Source organism: Pseudorca crassidens, chromosome 19, assembly GCF_039906515.1.
Source record: "Pseudorca crassidens isolate mPseCra1 chromosome 19, mPseCra1.hap1, whole genome shotgun sequence".
NCBI classification, from domain to species: domain Eukaryota; kingdom Metazoa; phylum Chordata; class Mammalia; order Artiodactyla; family Delphinidae; genus Pseudorca; species Pseudorca crassidens.
The window spans coordinates 13050671-13069962 of NC_090314.1; the positions used below are offsets into that span (position 1 = coordinate 13050671).

At 43.4% G+C, this 19292-nt stretch overlaps 1 long non-coding RNA gene across 1 annotated transcript in view; it reads left to right on the forward strand.

Annotated features, from left to right (window-relative positions):
* LOC137212736 (uncharacterized) overlaps positions 1 to 19292 on the forward strand; it is a 94142-nt gene that overhangs the window by 56843 nt on the left and 18007 nt on the right. The window contains exons 2-3 of the long non-coding RNA XR_010937603.1: positions 101 to 175; positions 4432 to 4491. This is a non-coding gene — a long non-coding RNA (uncharacterized lncRNA). The remainder of the gene's footprint in view (positions 1 to 100; positions 176 to 4431; positions 4492 to 19292) is intronic.

Here is a 19292-nt window from a genome sequence, read left to right on the forward strand (position 1 = left end):
TCCCCAAGTTTTCTGTAATCCTTATTTCCTGAGGTGAAATTTCTAGAATGGCTGCACCAAAAGTGTACTCATTGTAATTCTGTTAATTCTCATTACCCAGGTTTCCCTACGGAAGAGGACACGCATTTCGTCGTCAATATAGCAGAGGCTGGTTTCTTTGCCTTTGCCGACACAGGTATTAGATTTTAAAACACCTCCCAGCCAGGGGCCCAAATGGTGTATTACTGGTGTTTTGATTTGTGTTTCTTGGATTATTGCTGAGGCCCAGTATCTCTTCCTATTCACTGGCGGTGTATATTTCTTCTTTTCTGGATGGACCTCACAGTGGGTTTGAGGTTTACAGTTACACTCAGATGTGCAGAAATGTAACTTTCTTAATTTTTTATAAGTAAGCTTCACTCGTTCCTGGGCGCCCCCATTTCCACTCAGCAGAAACGAACCAACTTTTGATTCAAAGTAACTCACTGCTCAGTCACCTCTAGGTGAAGGCATCTTGCCTTCTGGTCTTCTCTCTCATCCCTTTGTGGGAAGGGTGCTTGGTCCCTTTACTACTCTCAGGCAGCCTCTGTACCTACTGCTGGTGTCCCCTGCTCTCCAGACCCCTCCCCAAGCTGAAGCAGGAGCTGCAGAAGCCCATGAGGTTTGGGTACAATAATAGTCTTTAGATGCAGACAGGGGACAGGTCTCTGGGCCACATGGGAGGACAACTCAGAAGGAGGGCTCTTTCTGCCACCACTTCTATCCTACTGATATCATCCCCCCACTCCTCCAGGTAGTTGCCAAGGTTCCAGGTGGAAAACATAGAGAAGACCCTCTGCTCTCCACCTTATCTGGTAGCGAGGGAAATTCATCTCTGTCTCCCTTGCTTGATCTCCTTTCTAAGAGTCCTAGAAATTCTGTCTCCCTTGCTTGATCTCCTTTCTAAGAGTCCTAGAAATTCTCTCCTAAGAGAATTTAATTGCCTTTGGAGTGGAAAAACTGCTCTCACCTCCTGTCCAGCATCCTTCCAACTCTGTTTTCTTGGCCCTCCAGACTTTGATCTTTTTTTTTTTTTTTTTTTGGTGGCATTTAAAAAGAGAGCTGTTTCTCTCGCAAATCAAAAATGCTCTATTGTTCCATGGAAGTCTTTAAAATCTCCTTTTTGAAAGTTAACTCTGAGCAATAACCTTTTTTTCCTCTAAGCCAGTGGTTCTCACCCCTGGGTGCTCATATACTCATTAGGATCACCCCAGAGCTTTAAAAAATCCTGATGCCTAGGCAGCACCCCAGAATTCAGAACACCTGGAGGGGTGTCTCAGGCATCTGTATACTTTTAAAGCCCCCCAGGTGACTCCAGGGTATAATCAGGACAGAGAATAGCTCTTCCAGGCTGTGACTGCCCTCCCCATCCCTGGGGCAATGGATTTGACCTCCCCGTCCTTGAAGGGAGAAGGGCTCCAGGCACCTGGGTGACAGAGCTGGGCTCTGCCACTGAGGACATGAAGGGTTGCCAACTCCTGGGGCTCACACCTTTATCTGGGGGGACTGGAGGCAGAAGAGGCCCTCAGCTGGGTGTGGAGTCCTCCTCAGCTGGGTTGACAGGCCTGAGACTGAGGTTCTGTAGATGCATCCCCACACGGGCCGGAGAGGACGCCTCTGCCCCCCAGGCAGGAGGTGGAACAGGTTCTCATTAACTCAGCCTCAGCCCGTGCATGAAGGAAAGGGTTTCCTTGTTGCTAGAGCCTGTCAAGGACCGATATGTTACAACATATGTTTTACAGCTTCCTGGGGTCTCTGATAAACCTTTCGAGACTCCTTTATTTGCCTTTTTTCCCCCAAGGTTACGAAGCCAACTGTTTCCCTCTGCTCGCAGATGCTCTGAGGCTGAGAGCTCATTTCCGTGGGAAATTAGCCTCCGAGGAGGGAAGCTTCTGGGGGCAGCTGGTGTCGCTCTCACAGGATGAGGTTGCAGGCAGTCGTTGGGGTGGGATGACCCCCTCCCTGGCCATGATTTTCTGCATATATGCTCGGAACCCAGGAGAGAAGGGTCTCACAAGAGCGAACCACCCCCTACCCCACAAAGCTTGGTACAAACTACTGTGTTCTTTCCTTCCCAGCTGCGAACTTCTGCTTTTTCTGTGTAAGGCATTTCAATTAGGCGCATACCCTGCCCTCAAGACACTGGCCAGGTAGCCGGGGAGATAACATGTAATGACACTAGCTACCATTATTTCCAGCATTTACTCCATGCCAAGCACAGGTGATAGAGATAATAATTGTACAAAAAAGCCTCCAACTTATTGAGCCCCTAATGTGGGCAGGCCCTTTAGAACACTCTGTACTCCTCACTGGAACTGAATATATCACTTCTTGCTACTGGAAGGGTGGTCCTGAACCAGTAGCAGTGGCATCACCTGAGACCCCGTTAGAAATACGGAATATCAGGCTAATCCCAGACCCACTGAATCTGAATCTGCATTCTAACAAGATGCCCAAGGGGTTTCTGGACAGATTGCTACCCCTATTTTACAGATGAGGAATCAGAGGCTCAGTGGGAATTGAGTGACTTGAAGAAGGCCACAGGGTAACCAGAAGCTAAGTAGGGATATAAACCTGCTTCACAGGACTCAAGTGATATGGGTAGACTGCAGCACAGCTGGGAAACTGAGTGCTGGAGAAAGAGCACTCCCTAGATTTCAGATGGAGGAACAGCCAGAAGGGCTTCCTGGAAGAGGGGGCATTTGAATCAGACCTAGAAAGGTGAGCAGGACCTGCCAAGAAGGGGGCTAGTCTATCTGAGGTGGCGGAAACAGCAGGAGCACAGACAGGTTGGTAGAAGAGTGAGTATCATTCGCCAGAACCTTCCCTTGGTGGCTGCTGGTACGTTAATTAAACATGAGTCCACCAGATCGGGGTGGTCCCAGTCTGGCAACCACCTTGGCCTATATACCTTGGCAGCATATATAAGTAAACCAGACTGAAGCCTGTATGTGCCTCAAGGTTGGGAAATAAAAACCTGAGGGCAACCAATCACAAACAGCCGACCAGGCTTTCCCAAACCAGACAGCCACTTAAACTATAGCCAAGTCGTTTTCTTGCTTTGCTTCTGTGTCTTTTCCAAAAAGTCTTGCCTCTAGCTCCTGTTGGGTGTACACTGCTAACCACTTCCAGTTTGAAACTGTCAGGTTTGAATTGATTTTTGCTCCAATAAACTCTTAAAAATTTAAATACATCTCAATTTATCTTTTGACACTGTGATCTTCTATGTTCAGAAGCAACAAAGCATTTGAGGCGGGATGGCGGTGATTCAGGAAAACTTTGTTTTCCCCTTGATCTGTGGCTGCCGGAGGGCGCCGCCACACAGCTTCTGCCTGGGCTGCAGGATGCTGAGATGGACCTGCCTTGAGATGTTCCTGGCCCTTGGTCCCTGCTTTTTGGGTCTAGTGACCCCTTTCCTCCCCTGATTTCCTGCTGTAGTATGCTCCCTCAATGGCCCACGCTCAGAGAAGGGCTCACAGAGCCCCTGGCCCTTGGACACAGAACCCCTCTTCTGGGCAATAACCAATGGTCCAACTGGAGCCCGTGTTGTAACCTTGTCTCCTGAGCCTGTTCTCACTTCCAGGTCTCTCCACTCAGCCCAGAATTTGCCCTTGACTTTCCCCTGACTGTCACATCCTTCTTATCCCGACTCAAGGTCACCATCTTGGAAAGCACTCCCTGATCTCCCCAGGCTGGGCTGGGCACTCCTGCTTTGTGCTTCCACAGCCCCTATCCCGCCCGCTCTGCTCAGTGGTGCCTGTCACATCACACTGCAAGTGTCCACTCTGCCTCCTCATGAGGCTCTGGCCCCTCCTCAGTGGCAGGTTCTGGGTCTTTCTCCTGTGCTCCCAGCATCTGGGGGAGCAGCTGACATAGGAAGTGCTGGGTGAGTAACTGTTAGACAAGCAAGGGTAGGTTTCTCTGCCTCTAGTGTCCGGGCATGGAGCGCTGATGGGAGCAGCAACGTGGCCGCTTCCATCCGGGTAGCTGTTCCTCTCGGGATACTCTCCTCCCAGCCTCTTCGTTGTCTCGCCTTTGGCTTTAAGGCTTGTGAGACCATCCAGGATAATTAAGAGAAAGAAGTTTTATGGGGCTTCGATCAAAGATTTTAATTAACCTGCTTTAAGCCTTTGAATGTTCAGTCCCCAGGGCTGACCATTTGATAATGGAATTAATGCTTCTAGGCAGAGTGGGGGGAGGGGGAGGCTTCAACAAGGAGGGCCTAGTGATGGTCTCATTAACTCTTCCCAAGACAGATAGATTTCAGCTCAACATAAGCGATTGATCTCAGGTGCTTCTCATCATAAGCCCTTCTGAGTCGCTTGTGTTTTTAACATATGTGCGTATATTAACTTGACTTTAAAATGTATGTTAAACAAGTGAACTAATGGCGTTTCCTTTCCTCTCCCACAGAAATCACCTACCAGAGGGCAGAAAGCCAGACTCCAGTTGGCTAAGCTAAGCGTCAGCCTGGTAAGGGTGCCCTCAGCTCCCCATTTGGGTGGGCTAGATTTTGAAAGAAACCCCTGTGTATGTCTAAATGCCTTCAATTCTTTGGAGAAAAAACAGCACCATTTCTATAGGAAGCCGTTTCTGGGAGAGTTGTGTGACGGGTATAACACACCAGATTGGAGAAGGGGACCCCTTCCAGGCCTGCACATGGGGAGGGCGAGGGTGGCCCAGGAGGGGGCCTTGGAGAGGAATGCTGAAGAGAGCAATGTTCCTGAGGCAGGGGAGGGCTGGCATCCACCGCAGATGCATGAGAGATGTGCCCAGGCATCTCCTTCCACATCCAGAAATTGGGTGCAAGGCCTGAAGTTTCCCTACACCTTCCAGAAGTTCAGATGAAGAAAAAGTGCAGGTTCTCTGCTATAAAGATAGGACACGTTTAGAAATTGATTAAGCAATGAAGGGGAACGAGGGCTGGAGTTATTTGGGACAGTACTTATTATAATGCACACGTTATTAATGTGTGGGTTCTGAGAGCTCCTTCCCAGAGCTGACATACTCCTTGGCTAAGGGGACTTCAGAGATCCCGGGGTTCTAATCAGGGTCCCCAGTACCCTGACTCTGATCTCACCCCAACCAGGAACATAACTGAGTCTTTTCTCTGGTCACAGAATGAGCCACAGGCTGAGCCCTGACCTTGGCCGTATACTTATCCCTAATCCTTACCACGTACTGACCTCAGCCCGTGACCTCAGCCTCAATCCTGACTGCGGTCACTGATTAAGCCCTGACTTCACAGACTAACGCTTGTCTGTGACCCTTCTTAAGGCACAGCCCCAGACAGAATCGCAGCTCAGCCGCTGGCTCTCACATCAAGGGGGATGAATGGGGGGACGTGATGGAGCTGGGCAGGTGTCCTCCTCCCTCACCACTGGAGGCTCAGATGAGAGCTCCCAGCCCCCCTGGTGGCCCCTGGGTCGGGGCAGGTGGAGGGCTCAGGAACTTAGGGGCTGTGTGGGGTTTACCAGGCTCTGTCCTGGCTTCACATGCAAAGCTGATTAACATGCACCACGCTTCCCTCCATCCCCAAGTGCCTTCACCACATCATTGCTTCACTGATTAATTCCTCAGAACAAAGCACCCGGCACTTATGTGCAGATTGAATGGAAGATCCCAGAGGCCCTTCCCAGTACCGGCTGTCCAGTCCTTTCCCGAGCGCTTGCTCTGTTGAAGTGTCTAAGGAGCCAGGAGGCCGTTAACTGAACCAGAAAACAGCGTTCTGCCTCCAGGATGCAGGGTTTGCTGGTTCCTGGGAGATAGTTCCACCCTAGAGCCAGCTTAAGAGAGTGACATTTGACATTCTGAGTAACTGATGTATTGGGTTAAAATCTGTCAGTACGTGAACGTGGTCCTTCTTTACAAACACAAGATAAATGTAGAAGTTATCCTACCACCAACATGACTGTCGTTATCATTCCCAGCACCATCATCCCCATCATCATCATTATCATTATATCATCATCATGGCTCTCTATGGGAGATGCTTTACCTGCATCATTTAATCTTTAAATACCAGGAGTAACTGTTTAAATATTAAAGAGTAAATTTGATACTCTTGTTGAGTATCACTACAACAAGAGAGGCCATGGCACTCCATTGAGTTCAAGACCAGGAAAGCAAATTCCTCAGTGAATTTGTAGGTTTCCCATTACCAGCCTCAGAAGCATGTGAAATCCATATAATTTTCCTTGTTTCCTTGGCTGCAAGGAAATTCCAGAATTTCTTTCGATTGCTGAAGCTTTCCTCAGCTGGAAGTTTCTCCATATACCTTTCCTCTACCCATCTACCTTTATTTTTGGGTCCCCTCCTCCCAGTCTCCAAATCTTGCTTTTATGGCACCTGAATCTACACTACAAATGTGTGTGTATAAACACACTGTGTCAAATATTATTCTAAAGTCAATGTGTACATCATGTTTGGGTTTCTCTTCCAGTGTTATGGAGTAGGTGCCTAACACTGACCCTCCTTTGGATAATAATTATAAAGTACAGATAAAATATAAAAATCCTGTAGGCTCTGAGGAATGAACAAAAGCAGGCAGATTTTGTATGGTTTTTGAAACTTGGAAGGGACAGGCATGTGATGAGTTTCCCATTTTCATGACTTTTAATCTGAGGGAAACTGTAGCCATGATACAGCATAAAGCAGTGAAAACTCTGACTGAAAACCATTTATGCAACTGGATGAACAGGACAGAGCCAGAGGACAGCTGCTGGAAAGTGAGGGAAGAATTCTAGAAAGGAGAAAATCAGAGAGGGGAGCCCCAGTTCTGTAAATACATTCTGCTCCAAGTCTCTGGCTGATCAGAGTAGCTTGCAGCTAAGGCTAAAAGAACTGAAATGAAATTTGCTCTGTCCACTGCACACTAGACAGTTTGTGGTTTGAGTCTAACCTAGTTAGATGCCTGTTAAACAGACACTAACACTTTTCACACATTTCAGAGTCATATGAAGTACACAGAGTCTTCAGAACGTAATCTGCAGAATTCAGATACAATGCAAAATTATTTGACATATGAAGAGCCAGGAAAATGGGACCAATGCCTTTATTTGGAATTACCAAATAAATTTGGAAATTTAATAAAATAGTTGCTTTAATAAAAATTAAAGCAGCTTTTACAGTCATGGCAAACATGCTTATAATGAATAAAAAAGGAGAAATCTTGGCAGATATATAGAAGCTACAAAAAAGAACCAAAGGCAAATTCCAGAACCAAGAAGTAAATATATAAAATAAAAAATTCACTGGGTGGGCTTCACAGTGGAGTAGACGGGACTGAAGAGTGAGTGACCTTGAAGATAGATAAATAGAAATGACTCAGTCTGAAGAAGGGAGAGAAAGAAGATTGGGGAAAAAAGAACAGACCTTCAGGGATGGATGAGGGCAATATCAAAATCTCTAACATACAAATAATTGGCATCCTGGAAGTGGAAGAGGGAAAAAATGGGATAAAAACTATTTGAAGAAATCATGGCCCAAACTTCCCAAAATTTGGTGTAAAGACATACAGATTCATGAATTTCAGCAAGTCCAAATCAGAATAAATAAGAAACAAACCATGCCTAGGCATATTGGAATTTAACTGCTAACAACAATGAATCAACCAAAAGGGGTTTTACTACAAAGGAGTGTTTTTTTAATTCAAGTTTCATTGAGCATATACTGTGTATCAGGCACGGTTTGGGTGCTGTGAGCATAACCTAGGGCTGGAATCTTCTTTAGGGAAGGAAAGGGTAGTACTGGAATTGGCCCGAGATTGAGTTTCGTTCAGTAAAACCAAATTGACATGAAGAATACAAGTAGAGCACACCCAGAGTCCAGGACATAGAGGCAATTCAAGAACACCGGACGGTGTTGAACTGAGTATTTTAGAAAAAGAGCATCACGGACTTTTGGGGGAAGGGATTGAAATCTCATGGTGGAAGAGACTTTTTTTTTTTTCCCCGGTACGCGGATCTCTCACTGTTGTGGCCTCTCCCGTTGCGGGGCACAGGCTCCAGACGCGCAGGCTCAGCAGCCATGGCTCACGTACCCAGCCGCTCCGCGGCATGTGGGATCTTCCCGGACCGGGGCACGAACCCGTGTCCCCTGCATCGGCAGGCGGACTCTCAACCGCTGTGCCACCAGGGAAGCTCAGTGGAAGAGACTTTAAAAGACCAAAAACTCAGGAGATGAGAACCGGGGGCTGGGGGCATGCGTTAGCATTCAACACAAGTAACGATTTTCTTTTCCTCTTAAAGGCTTGAGTCTACCTAGTGGGGAACATAGCCCTGGAGAAGGAGGCCTCAGGGAATCTGCTAACACTGAGATGAAAACTTAAGAATTGGTGTCCTGGGGCTTGGTGTTAGTAACGTCTTGGGTGAAGAAGGATGGATTTCTGGTTCTGCAGAACGTGGGTGACGCTTGCCACTCCGTGTGTGTGCATGTGTGTCCAGATGCAGGGCGCTGGGGCGTGTGGATCAGCAGTCTCGGCTCGTTCTTTCATCTCTTCACTATTTTTTGAGCCTCGAGGATGCGCGGGAGCTGACAAGGCAGTGATGAGCAAGGCAGACGAGGCTCCAGCCTACTCTAGGGTCTGCCGGGAGAGACAGAAAACCTGCAAGAAAACACAGCCCTATGACAAGGACGTAGGTGCTTGTGGTTTACATGGGAGACCACCTCGAGAGGCAGTTAGGAGGTGGGGAAATTGAGGCAGGGAAGGGAAGAAAGCTGACAACCTGTGTGTTAATGAAGGGGTACTACTGGGGGCACCTGGAACTCCATCAGGCGGGGATGCTCCGAGCACGGTGACGTCCCAGGTGGAGATGGGAGCTGGGGAGTCACCTGCTTTCTTCCTTCTCTCACTGGTTGAGGTCTTTCTTCAGGGGAGTTAAGTTCTCCAGCTCCCACGTGGTGTCTGGTGCAGCTGGGGTGGAGGACCCCTTAGGCTGAGAAGCAGGGAGCCTCGCAGAGGGGCTGGACCTGTCCTCCGCTGCTGAAGGTGATCTGGAGGTGGGGGGCAAGAGCCCACTACCCAGCCACCCACGGCCAGGACTTTGGTTGTTCTTTTAAAGTGTAAAGGGAGCCACGGAAGCTTTTAAACAGAAGAATGAAATGACCTGAGTTAATGGTAAAATTCGAGCGAGGCGCAAACTCCCGGAGAAGGTGAGGGAGGATGGAATCCAGGCACACTGGCCCCTGAGAGGAGCAGAGACATTCTTCATTGAGGCAGGAATGAGGGTCTGAGTGTGGGGACGCGGCGAGGGAGGGAGTTTCTGTTGATGGTTACCTTTTTGTCCTCCGTGAAGAGTGAGGTGCCCTCCTGGGCTGAAATGGGGGCGGGAGGAGGTTGGAGGGGAGAAAATGTAGAGGACCATTTTCTGCAGGGCTCACCTCCCCGTCTCTTCTCCTGTTTGAATTTTGTCAGCGGCGTGAATCTAAATTGTAACTAATCAGTTCATTTAATGTGATTTGCTCTGGCAGCATTTAGCTGCCCCACTGCTGGCAGTCAGAAATGAAATAATTGGGTTCAAGCAGGCTGGGGTTTTGCCAGGAGAGCACAGCCCGGGCGGAGGGAAGGGTGTTGGGGGCCACCCTGCAAGGAAGACCTGTGATTTGCAGGCCCCTGGAATCAGGGAGGTGGCTGGCACCCCAAGGCTCATGTCTGTGTGCTCAGGGCATTGGAAGGATGTGCATCTCAGGGTGAGTCAGGCTTTGGGGATGGTCCTTCCCTTTCTTGGACTTATGCTCCACAACTGAAAATTTGTTTATTTCCACACCATCCCCTTTCCACTGTACTCCCTTTCATCCACTAGAAGAGGAGTGAAAAACACATACGTGAACTAGCCCAGTGTACATTGTTGAATTGCAAAAGCCTATTTTTGACATCAAAATGTTTTCTGAACGTCCAGATGGGAGAGTTATTTAATAGCTGTTGATTAAGAAGATATCTAATAAGAGGCTATACTTTGGGGACATTTATTTATCTAATTGTATATTTCATAGGTATTATGTTAATACGTTCTTCCTTTTATAAGGTTTAAGCAGTACAGAGCAAACCGCGGTAAGTTAAAATTTCCAGACGCGAGTCAAGGTTAATCGCGTGTTAATGACAAATCTAGTGTGGATAGTAAAGGGAATGAGCTGGGTCCAGATACCCTGGGGAGAGACTTACCTTTCTGAGCCAGACACAGACCTCTTCCTCCTCTCATGCCGACTAGCTGGGCATCACTCGCTGTTTTGACTTCACGTGGTCCCAAGAAATCCTATTCCTGTCAGTGGTGGGTTAGATTTGTGGCAAGGATAATTTGGAACCATCATCAGACATGATTCATTCATCACAAATATCAAGTCATATAGCTGAAAAGTAAAGGATGACAAATCGATCTGGGGCTATTAATTGGATGTTCCCAAGCAACAGGGTTTCATCTCTGACAAGGAGCCCCTTCACCCAGGGGTGTCAGTTCTCAGAGACCCATGGCCCTGCCTTCCCTCAAACCTCAGAACCCTACCATACTGACATCCTGATCTCAAACTTCCCAGCCTCCAGATCTATGAGAAATAAATTTCTGTTCCTAATGCAGCTCACCCTCAAAGATGCTGAACACACAGTTCGCTTCAATCTGAGTTTTGGGCAAAACATTTCTTCCACACATGGAAGTCATCCTTTCTTGGGTCATTACTCATCCCCCTTCCCTACAGATAACCACCGTCAATACCTTGACGTGTGTTCTGATATCCTGTTGCTCTTTATGTAGGGGAGTGTGTGTGTGTGTGTGTGTGTGTGTGTGTGTGTGTGTGTGTAAACAAGTGGTATCATACTGTACAAATGATTTTCAACTTGATTTTACTTGATGATATGTCTTGAACATCTTTCTGCATCAGTACACGAAAGTCTACTGCCTGATTTTAACATTTGCAGAGAATTCTGTTGTTTCAGAATTTATTTAGCCATTCTCCTATTGATGTATATTTACAAATTCCCCAACCCCCTGCAGTTTTGTTATTACCAACCAGGCTACAGCAACTATTGTTGTATGTATATTTTTTGCACATAGGCCAGTATTTCTTCAGGCTGGGTTTCTAGAAGTGAAATTGCTGGGGTAAAGGGAATGAATATTTAAACATCGGTTGATGATGCCGGATGGCTTCCAAATGACCTCAGGGTTCACACTGCTTCCAGCAAGTATCTGAAAGCACCTGTTTCTCCATATTCTTGCTAACGTTTGTTACTATCAATCTTTTTAATTTTTGGCAGTATAATGAGTGCAAAATCATCTCTCATTATTGCTTTAAATTCCATTTCCCTGGTTCCTAGTGGAAGCTGTGTATTTTCTCATATGGTTATTGACATTTGTATTTTTCTTCAGTGAATTGCCTACTCCATATACTTTGTCCAATTTTTACTGTGTTATGTGTCTTTTTAAAAAATTACTTTGTATAAGATCTTGATGTATTCCAGCTATAAATTCTTTGTGTGTCAAATGTGTTACATATAATGTCTCCTCATTTGCTATTTGTAATTTAACTTTGTACATAAGGTATCATTTTTCAAGAAAGTGTTCTAAATTTTATGAGATTACATATGCTAATTTTGGGCTTCCCTGGTGGCGCAGTGGTTGAGAGTCCGCCTGCCGATGCAGGGGACACGGGTTCGTGCCCCGGTCCGGGAAGATCCCACATGCTGCAGAGCGGCTGGGCCCGTGAGCCATGGCCGCTGAGCCTGCGCATCCGGAGCTTGTGCTCCGCAATGGGAGAGGCCACAACAGTGAGGCCTGCGTACCGCAAAAAATAAAAAAAATAAAAATAAATAAATATGCTAATCTTTTATTGTGCGGCTTCAGGGTTATGTGTCTTGTTTTGGGATAGTGTTTCCAACACCTAGATTATAAGAATTACTTCACAGTTTTATTCCAACCCTTTTATAGTTTCCTTTATTTTTTTTATGTTCAGCTTTATCATCTGACTGGAATTTATGTTTATGGTGTAAATTATGTATCTAACTTATTTTTTTTTCAAACAGATATACAGTTTTCTTTAAACTATTTCTTGAATAGTTCTTTCTGTCCTAGGGATTCAAAATGCTGTCCTTATTGCAAATAATATTTTGAAACGGGCTTCCCTGGTGGTGCAGTGGTTGAGAGTCCGCCTGCCGATGCAGGGGACATGGGTTCGTGCCCCGGTCCGGGAAGATCCCACATGCCGCAGAGCAGCTGGGCCCGTGAGCCATGGCCGCTGAGCCTGCGCGTCCGGAGCCTGTGCTCCGCAACGGGAGAGGCCACAACAGTAAGAGGCCCGCATACTGCAAAAAAAAAAAAAAATTGAAACTAATTATAAATGTATGTATTAAATTATTTACAGTAGAATACTTTGAATAGCTCCTACTTCTTATATTATTATTTACATTATAGATGAAATTGCCATATAGACACAAGATATATGTATATATATATATACACACACAAGAGTGTTTATAGATTCTTTTCCATTTCTGTGGTCAGTTTCAGTCAGTTCATGATGCTAGAACAGAAGACCGCAGACTGGGTGCATTAGGAACAGAAACTTATTTCTCATAGATCTGGAGGCTGGGAAGTTTGAGATCAGGATGTCAGTATGGTCGGGTTCTGATGAGCATCCTCTTCCTGGTTCACAGATTGGCTGTCTTTTTGCTGTGTCCTCACATGGGGGAGAGCAGAGAGAGAGAGGAAGCAAGCTCTTTTGTGTCTGTCTCTTCTTAAAATGGCACTAATCCCATCATGAGGGCCCCACCCACATGATCTAATTACCTCCCAAAGTGCCCATCTCCAAACGACATCACACTGAGAATTAGGGTTTCAACACATGAATTTTGGTGAGAGAGGAGAGGGAGGAACACAAATATTTAGTCCATAGCACTATTCCTATGCTTGCACCACATCATTTAAATAAATATAACTTTAATAGTTTTTCTCATCTCTGTTCAGACAAATTTGCCATCATTTTTATTTTTCAGAATTGTCTTAGATATATTCATACATAAATTAATCCAACTCCATTCTTCCATTGATTGGAAATAATATACTCTCCTATTCATTAGTGATCTTTAGATTACAACATGCTTCTTTGCTTAGTCTAATGTTGATCAGAACTTTTATTTCCCTCCTGCACAATGTAAGGACCTCAGAACAACTTTATTCCATTTATTCTTCATTCATGTACTATTGTTGTGTATTTTAATTCTATACATATTTCAAATCTCACAAGGCAATATTATTAGTGTTTTATATAATTGATATTCATTTTTAAAAATTAATTAATTGATTTATTTTTGGCTGTGTTGGGTCTTCGTTGCTGCACACAGGCTTTTTCTAGTTGTGGCGAGTGGGGGCTACTCTTTGCTGTGGTGCACAGGCTTCTTATTGCTGTGTATTCTCTTGTTGCAGGGCACAGGCTCCAGGTGTGCAGGCTTCAGTGGTTGTGGCATGTGGGCTCAGTAGCTGTGGCTCGCGGGCTCTAGAGTGCTGACTCAGTAGTTGTGGTGCACGGGTTTGTTGCTCCGTGGCATGTGGGATCCTCCTGGACTAGGGCTTGAACCCATTTCCCCTGCATTGGCAGGTGGACTCCTAACCAGTGTGCCACCAGGGAAGCCCTTGATATTCATTTTGATTTATCTACATATTCACCTTTTTTTCCTCTTCATTCTTTACTTCTGGTGTTGCATCTGGAATCATTTTTCTTTTAGTATTTTCTTTAGTGCAAATTGGTTAGTGGTGAAGTCTCTTCATTTTTGCTTTTCTAAAATTGTCTCTATTTCTTTGTTCTTGAAAGGTGTTTTCACTGGGTTTAGAATTCTAGATTGGCAGTTCTTTTCTCTCAGTACACTGAAAATACCATCCTTCTGTCTTTTGTTATTGCTGTTGAGAAGTCAGCTGTAGGTCTTAACTGTTCCTTCTTAGATGTAATCTGATTTCACTCCCACCCCTAGCTGTGTTTAAGATTTTCTCTGTCTTTGGTTTTCTGTAGTTTCACTATGATGTGTATGAATGTATATTTATTTTAATTTATTTTGTTAAAATGTCATTGGGTCTTAAATCATGGATTGGTTTCTTTCATTAATTTTTGAGATTTTAAAGCCATTTTATTTGTTCAAATATTGCTTCTGACCTATTCTCTACTCTCCTTCTGGGACTCCAGTTAAACCTATGTTAGTCATTATCATGGAACCTATGTCTCTTACCCTCTGTTCTGTAATTTCCATCTTTCTGTCTTTCTGGGCTTCATTCTAAATATTTTCTTCGGACATATATTTCAGTTCATTAATTCTCACTTCAGCTGTGTCTTGAGTTCTGAATTTTAAACATTATCTTTTTCAGTCTAGATTTTCTGGTTGGCTCTTTTTCAAATCTGCTCTGACACGTTATATGTTGTCAGATCCTTTTCATTTGGTTCTGCCAGGTGCTAGCAATCTTGGATCACCTTAATGCAATTTCAGGGCTTAAAATATTCTGGAACACCTAGTGATTTGAAACTGAGAGGCAGTCTGTGTGATTGATTTACTTCAGGTTCACCTAAGAATGTAACTCTTTGGCATCTCAAACTTCAGTGTGAGTGGTTCATTAGGGTCCCTGACCAAGCTTTCATAAGTGTTCCTTAGCTTATAAATCACCTCTTCTAGATTTGAAATTGAGGTGGCCTCCATTTCCAGGTTCATCTCTTTGTATTTCTCTCTTCTTTCAGATCTTGGTGTGATAATTCCTCACTATTTTCTTTACTCTTTGATGCATCTAGAAACCTGCTTTTAAATACTATGTCCAGATTTTTTTTGTTTGTTTATCTTTGAGGTGTGTGTGTGGGGGGATGTTGGTTTGAATCAACAAGGTTTGCTATTATCAGAAGTGGAAATCCTACATTTTCTCTTTCATTTACGTTTCGGAAGCAGTTTGTCAAGTTCTAACACATTCCTGTTGGAATTTTGAATGAGACTATTTATAGAGTCACTGGAGGAGAATAGACATGTTTACAATATTGAGTCTTGCCATTCAGGAATATAATATATATGTTAAAAGTTCTCTTATGGGGCTTCCCTGGTGGCGCAGTGGTTGAGAGTCCGCCTGCCGATGCAGGGGACACGGGTTCGTGCCCCGGTCCGGGAAGATCCCACATGCTGCAGAGTGGCTGGGCCCGTGAGCCATGGCCACTGAGCCTGCGTGTCTGGAGTCTGTGCTCCGCAATGGGAGAGGCCACAACAGTGGGAGGCCCGCGTACCGCAAAAAAAAAAAAAAAAGTTCTCTTATGCCTTAGAAAAGCTTTATACTTTTCTTAATAGATAAGTTGTCCACTCATTCATGAATTAATTTCTAAATATTTTATGGATTTCACTATTAATGAGAATGGAATGCTCTATTCCATGGCTTGGCAATCTTTGTCTGTAAAGGGCTAGACGGTAAATATTTTAGGCTTTGTATCTCTGTTGTAAATAATCAACTCTGCCTCTGTGATGTTAAAGCAGCCACAGGCAATGTGTAAACCAATTGGCATAGCTATGTTATAATAAAGCTTTATTTACAAAAACAGGTAGTGGGTGGGTTTGGTTCACATGCCAACTCCTGCTCTAGTCTATTACATTTTTTAAATTGTTTATTTCTGTGTATTTTAAAGCTACTGATTTTAAAATTTTGATCTTATAGTTAACAAACTTAACGAACTCTCACATTAGTTCTAGTGCCTTCTCATTTGATTTTCCAGAGAGATGATTATATGATCTGCAAACACTGACAAATCCTCCTCTTCCTTCCCAATGATTACACTTCCCATGTAATTTTCTTGTCTTGTTACACTCCCTAGAACTTCCAGTACAAGGCTGTATAATTATGGTGATAGCAGTCATCTTTGTATTTTTAATCTCTTTTTTGGAGGAAACATTTCAGATGTTCTCATCATTAATTGTGGTGTTTATTGTAGGTTACTAACAGATGGGCTTTGTAAGATTAAGAAAGTTTTCTTCTATTCTGAGAATACGAGGGCTTTAAGAATGTTGAATGAATTAAATGGGTAAAGATGGCCAAAGGTACAAACTTCCAGTTATAAGTAAGTCCTGGGGGCATAATGTACAACATGGTGGCTATAGTTAACAATACTGTATTGTATATTTGAAATTGCTAAGAGAGTAGATCTTAAAATTTCTCACCACAATAAAAAAATTTTTGTAACTGTGTGTGGTGATGAATAACTAGATTTATTGTGTAATATATACATATAACCAATCATTATGTTGTATGCCTGAAACATGTCATATATGTCAATTATATCTCAAAAAAAAGAAAGTTGAATTTGATCAAATGTATTTCCACCCTCAATTGAAATAATTTTTTGTTTCTAGTCATTTACTTTATTAATGCGGTGATTTACAATTATAGATTTCATAATATTGACTGGTTCTTCTTGGTGATAATATATTATTCTTTTAATACAGTGATGCATTTGGTATGCTAATGAATTCTTTAAAAATTTCCCATTTAAGAACTTAAGTGAGATTGGCTTGCAGAATATTTTTTTGTGTTACCCTTACTTGGTTTTGGTATCATGGTTATGCTAAATTTTATGGAATAAAAAAGGGTGATTTCTGTATACTTTGGAATATTTTGTATAGTTAGGTATTTTCTGTTCATTCACGGTTTTAGTATAACTGGCCCCCACGTCCTGATGGAGTGGTACCTATTTGCAAGGTAATTGTTAACTGTTACTTCAATTTCTTCCACAATTAGTTCATTCAGAATTTCTATCTCTACTTGAGTACGTTTAGGTAATTTTCCTAGGAAAGTATCTATTTTATCTATATTTTAAAATTTGTTGAATAAAGTGATTAGTGTTCTCTTATAGTTTTAAAAGTCTTTTCCATATCTGTAATTAGGTGTAATTTCTCATTTTGAATGTAGTTTATTATGCCTCTTCTTTCATTTCTTCATCGCCACTGGAAATTTGTATATTTTACTGGTATTTTTAAAGACAGCTTTGATTGTACTGATTAGGTCTACTTTTTTTTTCCTGCTTTGGTTGTGCTTTCATATTTTATGGTGTTTATTTACTATGTCCAGGGAGAAAATATTTTAGTTTATTCTTTTTGAGTTTCTTATTTTGATGCTCAAAATTTTAATTTTCAAGCTATTCAATCAATTTTAAAGAGATACCTTTATTCCTCTTTGAAAGCATGTTCTGAGTTTGTTGAGTTTGATTTCTTTCTTTCATAGAGTTGGTTTTCCATAAATACTTAATGAACTTTTGATGTAACCCCATACCCCGAAACACAAGCCTATTGTGCCTGCCTGTGCTGCTTTGAAGGAGGGGTGGCAAGCACTCGTTGAGGAGGGATTGACTGGTGGTGTGTTTTCTGGGTATATAGGTTCCCATCCTTCCTGATGGTCAGTATTGTCAGGGGCCTCACTGAATATGCGGGACAGGGCTTCCTTTCTTGGGAGAGGGAAGGGGCTGACCAGTCTGGCTGTCCTGAGTGTGCTGCCCAAATAACCTTTCTCTGAATAACCAGGGTCCACTGTCTCTTCTTCCATATTATACCTCTGAGTTTAGAGTTCCATGAGACAGCTTCTCCCTTCAAAATTGTCTTTCTTTTTGGCAGTTTTCCTCTGATTTACTTTTTTTCAGATCAAATCTTGTTTATTTATATTCTTCTAAATTTCTTCACCATTTCTGAAATACTAGCATCACTTGTTTTGTTTTCCTGGGCTATTATAGATTTTTTTTTTTTTTTTTTTTTTGCGGTACGCGGGCCTCTCACTGTTGTGGCCTCTCCCGTTGCGGAGCACAGGCTCCGGAGCGCAGGCTCAGCAGCCATGGCTCACGGGTCCAGCCACTCCATGGCATGTGGGATCTTCCCGGACTGGGGCACGAACCCGTGTCCCCTGCATCGGCAGGTGGACTCTCAACCACTGCGCCACCAGGGAAGCCCTAGTATAGATTTTTAAAATCGTTTTATTTCATTTTGTAGAATTGTATATTCCCACCTTCACTACTCCAAATGCAATTGTACTTTTAAATAAATTCATGTTTTATTAACCTCAAGCACCCATATATATTTCAAAAATAGTTGTATTTCTATATAAGGTGTAAGAGTTATAAGAGATATATATTATTTATCACATAGGTAAGAGTTTTTCTATGTACAGAGAATATTTAGTACCTCTGTGAATTCACGACTTCCCAATGTCTGTGATCCAAAGGTTGAGAATAATACACTTGACAGCCAGGACAAATAGTGTGGCCACTGATTAGAATATTAAGATAGGTAAATATGGAAATGAATATAATCATTTGTCACTGTAATTTTCTCTTCTGAGATTTACCAATTTAAAAATTAACTTTTGGATACTCATGTGGATTATATAAATTTCGTATGGGTGGTGGTAAAAGTGATGATGTATACTGATTAAGATAAGAGAAGAATATGTTTGCTGAATTGGGGTTTGGTTGTTTTAAGCCTGTTTGTATAATGAGTGTTAAATACGACACTTCTGTCGGGAGTCTCCAAGATCATCTCCAGGTCCGATTTGCTAGAAGGACCCACAGGATTCAGCATATAGTTGTACTCACAGCTGTGGTTTAGTCCAGCAAAAGTATCCAAAGAGAAGTCAACAGAGGAAAAGGCACATGGGACAGAGTCTGGAGGAAAACGGGTGCAAGCTTCCAAAAGTCATCTCCCATTGGAATCACACGGGATTCACTTAATTCCTCCAGCAACAAGTTGTGACAACATGTGTGAAGCTTGTTAGAGATCGGGGTTTTTATTGGGAGAACCTCTGCCTAGCACATACCAAAGTTCCAGCCTCCTAGAAGGAAAGTAGGTGTCCATCATAAATCATATAATTTGTGCAAACGATTTAGGCACAAGGAGTCACTCTTCTTTTTTAGGGAAAAGCTTTATTTCAGTATAAGGAAATGTTTACCATTCAAGTTTCCGGATGCCAGCCAAGGGCTAACCTTGCAAGCAGGCCTTTCTAAGGATAGGGGTCTCAGCCCTACCATGCAATCTCCTTTCTACACAACTCCTAACCTCTGCTTTTGAATAGACGTGATGGAACAAATAATATGTTACTGACTAAATCTGCAAGAAGTTTTTTTTTTCCCCTTTTTCCTACTCACAAGCCTAAAGACATGTCAGTTAATAGCATATGAGAGTCCTGGGATGTGCTTTTACAAACGTTTCTTAAGTATCTACTATGTGCCAGGCACTCTGCTAAATGCTGGGGCTGCAGGGACCATGGGACTCACAAACTTACGAACATAGTCCTTCGCTG